The following is a 10,795-nucleotide window of genomic DNA, read 5'->3' on the forward strand; positions in this document are numbered from 1 at the left end:
TCGGCTAGTTCTAGGGGTGCCATCTTATAAGGTCTTCTAGCAATCGGAACGGTTCCTGGAATGAGGTCTATTACAAACTCAACATCCCTGTCAGGTGGAACACCTGGCAATTCCTCTGGAAAGACATCCGGGAAGTCACGGACTACCGGAACGTCCTCAAGGTCTGGCAAAGGGCTGGCGTTAAGAGAATATAATTGTCGCTTGGCTATTCGGGTCAAGACATTAACTATCTTTCCCGAAGGATGGGTGAGTTGAACAGTCCTAGAGAAGCAATCGATTTGGGCATGATGAGCCGACATCCAGTCCATACCCAGAATGATATTAATATCTGAAGATTTAAGGGCTATCAAAGACGCAAGGAAAACAAGTCTGTCGACTTGGATCTCATTTCCATAACTTACCCTAGAGGTCTGCCATCTAGAACCAGGGGTAGAGATTTCCATAGTGGATGGCATGTCACAGAATGCAACGCTATGCAAACGAGCATAATTTTCAGATATAAAGGAATGAGAGGCTCCTATATCGAAAAGAACAGATGCCGGGTGGCAATTAACAAGAAGCGTACCGAGAATGACGTTGGGGTCCTCTTGAGCTTCTTCGGCAGAGACACAGTTGACATGGCCACGTGAAGCGGTGACCGGTTTAGCATGAAACACTTTCCCTGTCGGCTTGCCACGGCCAACAGCTTTAGCAGATTGATTTGGGTTGGTCTGGGGGCATTCACGCATATAGTGGCCAGATTCCCCACACTTGAAACAAGTCACGGAACTGGTACGTGGAGGAGCATTGTTAGTTGAACCCCCATAGGGCTTGGCTGGAGCAGACTGTTGAACGGGGCGAGGCGCCTGGAAAGATGGCCTCGGTGTGAACCTGGGTGGCAGGGCGGTGTTGGGTACCCACACGCGGCGCTTCTGAGGACCAGCACCGGATGAGGAACCCATGTCACGTCCATGCTTGCGTGTTGCGTCAAAGTCAGTCTAACCAGTTTCAGCACTGATGGCTTTGTTGACAAGTTTCGAAAAAGATGTGCACTCATGCAGACGGAGGTCGCGGCGAAGCTCAGGACTAAGGCCCTTACGGAACCTTGCTTGCTTCTTGGCGTCAGTAGAAACTTCCTCAGTTGCATATCGGGCGAGATTACCAAACTCTCTGCTATAGGCATCCACAGAAAGTCGGCCTTGGGTGAAACTGCAAAATTCTTCACGTTTACGGTCCATGAGACCCTCCGGAATGTGATGTTCACGGAAAGCCTCACTGAATTCAGCCCAAGTTGTGACATGGCCCGCTGGGCGCATAGCTCCATAATTCTCCCACCATAGACTGGCGGGGCCTTCAAGATGATAGGCAGCAAAGGTGACCTTGTCAGCCTCCGCTACCAGCGCGGAACGCAGTTTGTGAGAGATACTGCGAAGCCAGTCATCAGCGTCGAGAGGCTCGACGGAGTGGTGGAACGTGGGTGGATGCAATTTGATAAAATCACTGAGTGACACCACGTTAGCCCTCTGATGGTGTGCTGTATTCTGTTCAATACGCTCCAACAAACGGTTTGTCTCCCGCTTGTTTCTCTCAGCTTCCATCATCACCTCGGCTAGTGAAGGAGGATGAGGCAGATTTACATCCCTGGCTTCACTGCCTTCGGCCTGCTCTTGAGAAGCAGGGTTAGCGCGCGTGTTGACCATCCTAGGAAGACAAGACAATGATTTAGTCAGGATGGTAAAATTCTGACATAGGATTCATAATGTAAGAAATAACTCGGAATGCAGGATGATCATCCGTATGACATGGTAGATACAGAAACTGCTTCTTTTATTCCATCGTCATACACACCATACAGGGTTTAGTACAAGACCAAACATACTACTTTTACGGTGAAAAGAGGATTACATCTCATCGGAGGCATTCCAAGCTCCTATACATTATTTTTCTACACCTCCGGAAGGAGTACAAACTAGGTCATATCCCACGAGTTACGCGGGGCGATAGACGACACAGCTAGTGCAAACTAGTGATACCACCACTAACTCAGACCGATCCGTAATAGTCCTCGTAGAAGTCACCTCCATAGCCTGGAAGCTCAACATGTTCATCCGGAAACAGACGGTCTCGCGGAGCTTGTGGACCATAGGGGCTAGGATGAGGCCTTGGACCAACAAACGGTGGCCTGCGGGGACCGCGAGGTGGGGTGATGCCTCCTACATCACGCCAAACCATCACGTCTGGCAGAGCAGATCTCACAGGATAGAGATCGCGCATATCTGAATATCCAGCTTGCACCGCCGGTGCGAACCGAGTCAAAGTGGCCCAGTGGTCAGCACGGGTATTGAAGAGCTCTAACCTTAAGGCCCGATTTTCACGGTCCTTATCCTCGAGCATCTCAGCAGTGGTGCGAGTCCATGAATCCTCCTGAGTGGAGTCAGCATAGATAGCCTGGAGATACCCTTGTGCTCCCGGAAGTGATCCTGGCATATACCGGAAATCAGAGTCCCGAAATAACCCAGATCTGACTCGCATAATGGTCATCATAGAGTAGGCGGCGTCCTGCACAGCCATCTCAATGGTAACCCCGAGTCCATAAGAGCAGTGAAGAGGCTCGGTGGATCCAGGATAAGATGGAAATATCCTGACAGTGCAGAGATACTGGCTTTGATTGAAATCTCGGAATTGCTCTTCGACCGTGTACTCGGGATACCAGCGGTATCCAGCCTCAGTCATTACCCTGACCAACTTAGCAGGTATATCTAGGCATCGAGTCAGGCGAACCACTTGATTGAGGTCGCGAGTGGCCATCTGAAAGCACAATCATAATGCAAAGGCATTAGAATTTCTGGCAAAATTTCGGCAGCATAACAGCTGTAAATGCTCAAAAAGGATTTTGAGACATTTGACAAAGGATTACATATACACTCATCATCATCATAACAAAGTTCTGAAACCATTCTGGCAACATAATGTGGTAGTAGATCTGAACTAGGCTTGTATCCATCAAACTTATAAGGTACTACTGATTAGTAACTCGTGATCCTGATAGAGAGAACAGATCCTAATTCCTTAACCCCCGGTGGAAGAATGGACTGACTCAGATCAGAAAGTCATAAGGTATAAGGAGTAAAAAGAGCCTTACGTTCCATCCCACAAACAATTCCCCTACATATAACTAAAGAATTTCTAGACTCAACATCGACCAGTTTGGCTTGGAGAACCTACAGGCAGTCCGGCTCTGATACCAACGCTGTCAGGACCCCGACTCGATGTCACATCAATCTAGCTGGTAACACCTCATATCACTTTGCGGCCTCACGCACGGTATCCCCACGGGTGTCGTCTTACCTTTTCCCGGGACCGTTTGCGCCTGTTGGCTCACGTATATGATAGTGTCGCTAGCATCCATATGATAAAGAGCCCGGGCTGACATGACTAGTCGTAAACCCAAAGTGGCACAGACTTACAGGGACAGGCATCCATGACCCAGCTTCGAACGTGTCGGTCATCAGCAAGTGAGTCAGGGCTGTAGCACTGGGCTAGCAGGACTCCGGTAAACCGGGCTGTAGCGGGCTAACAGGACTCCGGTACTCAAAGCGTGACATTTCCCCGAAGGGACAAACACAGGAACGAAGAAGGACACATGCCGGCCAGCCTAAGTGTTCCAGAGCAGTAGCAAGCTACCATGGCTCAGCGGTAACACTAGGAGACATTTCCCGGTAAGAAAGGCTACTAAAGATAAACAACTAGATAGTTAGATCCCACACATACCAAGCATTTCAATCATACACACAATATGCTCGATATGTGTAGATACAACGAAGCATCACAACATGACTCTACGACACAAGTACTTTATTTAAGGCTCAGGGAGCCATACATAGCATACACAAAGGTACGGGTCTCACGACCCCACATACAAGTCATACAGTCATACAAACCAGCAGCGGAAATAACTTGTCTGGGTACAGACAACTAGTAAAAATAAAAGAGGCTTGGAAAGCCTAGCTATACTACGTGGTCCTTCACAAGCTCAGGGTCACCACCTGGGTCTTTAGCCTACTCGTTGATGTCAACGTCTACATAGAACCCATCAGAAGGGGTTGCAGCGTCTTCTGTAAAATGTAGATTATAGCAACATGAGTACAAAGGTACTCAGCAAGACTTACATCAGATCCTACATACATGCATAGTATCAAGAAGGGTTGGTGGAGTTATTGCAGCAAGCCAGCTTTGACTCTTGGCTAGGCTATCCTACGATACTCCAACTGAAATGGTTTTGCGCACACGAGTCCACTACTCACCACTTCAATACACTACCGAGGATCCGCCTCCGTCTTCCTACGGAAGAGCCAGCCTCGGCACTCACACTTATCTTGAGGCTTTTTGTAGTTTCCATTTACTTGTCTATGAACTGTATAGGCAACCAAGTAGTCCTTTACCGCGGACACGGCTATTCGAATAGATCATGTTAACCCTGCAGGGGGTACTTCTTCATACACGCTCTCACCACTTACCGTCGTTTACACGACATGTACTCGGCAACCTTCAAGCGGAAGCCCAACGTGGGTGTCGGCCACGACCTACCTAATCACCTAAGCCTCCAGTCCAGGTTTATCGCCTATTCAGGTTCCATCCGCAGGGAGTCCGGCCGAGGTTTCCCATACGGCCCCGAACGATGTGAACAGGGTTCCCGAGATACCTAACGGGTATTCGGTACACCCGGCCACGTACCTACCGCATCACAGCCCACCCCTACGGTCAGCGCTGTCCACGGCCTCCAGTAGGCTACAAACACCAGAAACTACTTGCAACTCCTGGACGGAGAACTAGGGTGAATAAGAAGCCGAGAGGGTCCATTGGTTTCGGGCCCAATGCATGGTAGTAGCTGATTCTTAAATCACACATACAGATCTCAGTGCTTAAGGTCGGCTTCAATGAAACAATCCACCATGTACTCCTACGTGGCCTCTCATCGATACCTTTACCAAATCGTGTTCACCACACCACTCTCATTACCAACATAATCATTTCACTCCAGCCCATCACCCCGATGAACCAGACCTGACACGACTCTAAGCATAGCAGGCATAGCAAGGTAGGAACAACACATACATATGGCTCAATCAACTCCTACACATGCTAGTGGGTTTCATCTAGTTACTGTGGCAATGACAGGTCATGCAGAGGAAATGGGTTCAACTACCGTAGCACACAGCAGTTTGAATCGCGTTGTCTTAATGCAGTAAAAGAGAGCAGGAGCGAGAACATGGGATTGTATCGATATGATCAAATGGTTGGTTGCTTGCCTGATGGTTCGATGCACGGATACGGTTCTTCGTTAGGGTAATCACGGTACTCCTCGGGGACAGAACCTGTCGCAAAGGGCATCGATACACAAGCATCACCAAACAATGTGCAACAATATGATGCATGCATGAAACATGGCAATATGAGTGTATTGGGCTAATGCAACTAAAGCCAGAAGGGTTTGAACAAATTTGAATCAAAGATTCAAATTCCAAATTCAAATATGGCCTTTTAAAGTGCCTTTTCTTGTTCTGCTTAAAACATCAATTTAACTTGTTTGATCATGCATGAAAATAGTACAGATGGATAGATTGGATTTTTCTGATCATTTTTCATATATAATTTGTCCAATTTGGAGTTACAGAATAGAAGTTATGAATTTTTGAAGTTTAAATAATATTCTGGAATTTCCTGATTTAAATTAAATCCAGAAAATCAATTACTGCGTCAGCCTGACGTCAGTGTGACGTCAGCAGGTCAACGGAACTGGTCCAGGTCAAACCTGACAGTGGGTCCCGCATGTCAGGGTGATTATTTTAATTAAAACTTAATTAAAATTAATCCTGTTTAATTAACAGGGCTGGGCCCCACCTGTCATTGACTCAGGGGAGTCAACCAGGGCCCACCCGTGGTCAAAGTGGATGTCGGCTGCCGGCGTTTAGTCGCCGGCGAGCCCGACGCGGCGGCGGAAGTGGTTTTGGTCATTTCGGCCACCAGAGGGGCCGCGGAGACCACCGGAGTGGAGCTGAGGCCAACCCGCAGCTCTTGGCGGGGCCCGTTGGGGTCGGGGTGGCCGGAGTCGACGGCGGCGAGCTCGGCTGCGGCCGCCGGGGTTCGGTCGTGCACGGGAACGGTGCTGGAGCTCGAAGTCGAGCAAAGCGAGGCGCTAGGGATGCTCTACGGGGTCTTGCGAACTCGTTGGACTCGCCGGGGTGACCAAATGGTCACCGGAGCTGCGTCGACGGCGAGCTCGGCGACGGCGGAGGTTCGGCCGTGGTGGGGAGGTGGCTACGGTGAGGGAACGAGGGGAAGGAGAGGGGGAAACGGTGGCGTAGCTCACCGCGGTTGCAGTGGGCGTCGAAATGGGCTCGGGGACGCGCTGGAGACGGCGAATCGACGGCGACGGTGGTCGGAGCCCGAAGAGAGGAACGGCGACGTGGCGGCGATGCAGGGCTTCCGGGGAGCTGTGGAGCGGTGGGGAGGAAGAGGGAGTCGAGGCGGAGCTCCTGAGCTAGTCGGGGGAGCGAGGGGTGGTCGGAGACGGTGGCTATGGCGAACGGCGGCGAGTGTGGTGTTCGGCCGGGCGAGAGAGAGAGCGAGGGAGAGGAGAGGAGAGCCGGGGGAGAGTGAGAGAGAGCAGGGGGGAGGGCGTGGCGTCGTCCAGGGCGTCGAGCGAGGAGGGGAGGCCAGGCAAGCAGGCGAGCAGGTGGCGTGGCGCGGTGGCGCGCGCGCGCGCCGGCCACACTCCCCTCCCTCTGTCGGGACGAAGACGACACAGGAGGGAGGTGGGCTGGGCCGGCTGCTGGCTGGGCCAGCCAGCTGGCTGGGCCGCACAGTGGAGGAGCCCAGGTAAGCTCCTCCTGTTATATATTTTCCTTTTTTTAATTTCTGACATTTGTTTTGATTTAAATAATATATTAAATCATTTATTTAACTTATGCCAATTTTTGCAGGAGCTATTTATATTATTCCAGAGCTCTTTTATAATTGGCATAATATTTGGGCATATATTAATATATATAATTAATATATTTCCAATGCAAATATTTATGCATTAATTCCAAATGCCCAAAATAAATGTCCATGAGCCACTAAAAATATTGGTTTGATTTTTATCTCTGTCCAATATTTTCAGAGAGCAACATGAGCATTTTCTTGGACCCTTTTGGAGAAATTTTTATTTGGGTCATTTTCAAAATGGTTCTGAGGGTTTCACAGATCCCCATTTCAAGTTTCTGATGAAAGAGTAAACATGATGCAACACTCTAATGCATGACTAGCTAGGGTGTGACAGAACTGTAAGGTAGTAGCCACATGGTATTCTCGATACAATAGAGAGAGTTTTGGGGTATCGGGTAATAACAAGATCATTGGGGAATGATTGTATGAATGGCACGTGTACGTGGTTATCCATAGAAGTTAATCGATGGAAGTGAATTGCAAAAGTGATGGGCACAAGCCCTCGAGAGAACATCGAAGAGTACCTTCGGAATCTTCTGGGGCACTAAGCAATCATCTGGAGTGAGGGGCTCTCCGGGAGCAAGTAGTTACGAGAACCTAGAGTCAGAGTTAGTAAAAATCATTTAACCCAAATAGAAGAGAGATCAGAGTCCCAGAGTATAGACGAGGAGTAAAAGATCCTAATACCACCCCGATGGCGACGTGGGCCCGTAAGGCACACAGCCATGTTAGTAAAAAGTTTTGTAATGTCTAGACTCAACTTCGGCCAAGGAGTGTTGAAGGGGGATTCCTACACGTAGTCAGCTCCGATACCAACTTGTGACGCCCCCGATTTGACCGTACACTAATCATACACGCAAACGTGTACGATCAAGATCAGGGACTCACGGGAAGATATCACAACACAACTCTACAAATAAAATAAGTCATACAAGCATCATATTGCAAGCCAGGGGCCTCGAAGGCTCGAATACAAGAGCTCGATCATAGACGAGTCAGCGGAAGCAACAAAATCTGAGTACGGACATAAGTTAAACAAGTTTGCCTTAAGAAGGCTAGCACAAAAGTAGGAATGATCGAAAAGGCGAGGCCTCCTGCCTGGGACCTCCTAACTACTCCTCGAAGTCGAACTCCACGTAGAATCATCATCGGGATCCTCTGGCTACTGGACTCCATCATCTGGTGTCAACAACCGGGTACAGAAAGGGGGAAAGGGGGAGCAAAGCAACCGTGAGTACTCATCCAAAGTAGTCGCAAACAAGGAGCTACACTACATATGTATGCATTGGTATCAAATGGAAAAGGGGTATCATATGTGGACTGAACTGCAGAAAGCCGGAGTAAGAGGAGGATAGCTAGTCCTATCAAAGACTACGCTTCTGGTAACCTCCATCTTGCAGCAGAAGAAGAGAGTAGATGGTAAGTTCACCAAGTAGCATCATGTAGCATAATCCTAACCGATGATCCTCCCCTCGTCGCCCTGTGAGAGAGCGACCACCGGTTGTATCTGGCACTTGGAAGGGTGTGTTTTATTAAGTATCCGGTTCTAGTTGTCATAAGGTCAAGGTACAACTCTGGGTCGTCCTTTTACCGAGGGACACGGCTATTCGAATAGTTCAACTTCCCTGCAGGGGTGCACCACATTTCCCAACACGCTCGATCCCCTTTGTCCGGACACACTTTTCTGGGTCATGCCCGGCCTCGAAAGATCAACACATCGTAGCCCTACCTAGGCACAACAGAGAGGTCAACACACCGGTCTAAATCCTATGGCGCAGGGGTCTAGGCCCATCGCCCTTTGCACACCTGCACGTTGCGAACGCGGCCAGTGAGCAGACCTAGCAACCTCCATTACAAAGGAAGTTGCGTTACACAGTCCAACCCGGCGCGCGCCACTCAGTCGCTACATCACGAAGGTTTCGGCTGATACCACGACGTCGAGTGCCCATAACTGTCCCCGCGTAGATGGTTAGTGTGTATAGGCCAGTAGCCAGACTTAGATCAAATACCAAGATCTCGTTAAGCGTGTTAAGTATCCGCGAACGCCGACCAGGGCCAGGCCCACCTCTCTCCTCGGTGGTCTCAACCTTCCCTGTCGCTCTGCCACAAAGTAACAGTTGGGGGCCGTCGGGAACTCAGGTCCACCACTACCTGGATGGAGCCACCTGCCCCTTCAGCCCCTATCTCCGAAGAGTATCATAAGTAATGTAACAGTATAAGTATATATCATATGCCGTGATCATCTCCCGAAGTGATCACGACCCAGTAGTATAGCATGGCAGACGAACAAGAGTGTAGGGCCACTGATGGAACACTAGCATCCTATACTAAGCATTTAGGGTTGTAGGTAAGGTATCAACAGTAGTAACAACAATCACATGCTATGCATCAGAATAGGATTAACGGAAAGCAGTAACATGCTACACTACTCTAACGCAAGCAGTATAGAGGAGAGTAGGCGATATCTGGTGATCAAGGGGGGGGGGTTTGCCTGGTTGCTCTAGCAAGAAAGGTCGTCAACACCGTAGTCGACAACAGGGGTACCGACAGCGGTCTCGGGGTCTACCGGAAAGAAGTAGCGGAGGGGAACACAATAAATAACAGTGCAATCAAAGCATCACAAGGCATAACATGATAATACGCAGTGCTAGGGGGGCCCTAACACGGTATGAGGTGGTACCGACGAAGGGGGGAAACATCCGGAAAAATATCCCCGGGTTTTGCGTTTTCGGATAGATGAATTGGAGAGGGAAAGTTGCGTGTTCTCTATGCTAGGGATGCATGGTGGACGAACGGGCTGCGTATCCGGATTCGTCTCGTTGTTCTGAGCAACTTTCATGTACAAAGTTTTTTCATCCGAGCTACGATTTATTTTATATTAATTTCAAAAGAATTAAATCATTTTTAGGATTTAATTAATTATTTTAATTCAACATTATCTAGAATAGTGGTTACTGACATCATCATGACTTCAGCATGACGTTAGCAGTTGACCTGGTCAACCTGACAGGTGGGTCCCGTTCGTCATTGACTGTTTAATCTAATTAGGGTTTAATTAAGCTGACTAGTTGATTAGATTAATTAAACAGGATTAACTAACTTAATTAATTAATTCAATTATTATTTATTTATTTATTTATTTATTTTTAATTCATTTATTATTATTTTTTAATCATTTTGGGCGTGGGCCCCGTTCGTCATAGGCCCGGGGGGCTTATCGGGCGCGGGTTAACGGGGATGGAGCGGAGCAGAGCCACGGGGCTCACGGGCGCGAGCGCCGGCGGCCAGGGGTTGCGCGGGCGGCGACCCGAGCAGGGCTGGGGCACCAGCACCACAGCAGGTGGCGGGGCGGCCAAGCAGCGCCATGGCACGGGCGCGGAGGTGGAGGCGGTGAGCGCGGAGGCTACGGGCGCAGGCCTCGCGGGGCCATGGCGAGGTCGAGGCGAGGCGACGGTGCAGAGCAAGCAAGGCAGCAGCAGCCAGCGGCAACAACGGCACGGGAAAGCGGCGGTAGCGGACGGGCAGGCGCGGGCGTGGTCGGGCACGCGTGCGGTCGGCGCGGGCCACTAATGCCGGGCTGGAGCCGAGCGCATGTGCGCGATGAGCGCGGGGGGCGGACAAGAGGGGCACGGCCGTGGGCGCGTCCAGGGGCACCGAGGTGGTGCGCGTGCGCGCGGTGGCCGGGCGCGACAAGCGGTGTGGTTGAGCGCGAGCAGGAGCAGCGGGCGCGCGAGGGGCTTCGGCCACGCGCGGGAATGGCGGGCACGGTGAGCGCGCACGAGCAGGGAGAGGCGGCAGACCGGAGCGGGCAGCGGGGCGCCGGAGC

The sequence above is a fragment of the Triticum dicoccoides genome, chromosome 4A (genome assembly GCF_002162155.2).
Source record: "Triticum dicoccoides isolate Atlit2015 ecotype Zavitan chromosome 4A, WEW_v2.0, whole genome shotgun sequence".
Taxonomy (NCBI): domain Eukaryota; kingdom Viridiplantae; phylum Streptophyta; class Magnoliopsida; order Poales; family Poaceae; genus Triticum; species Triticum dicoccoides.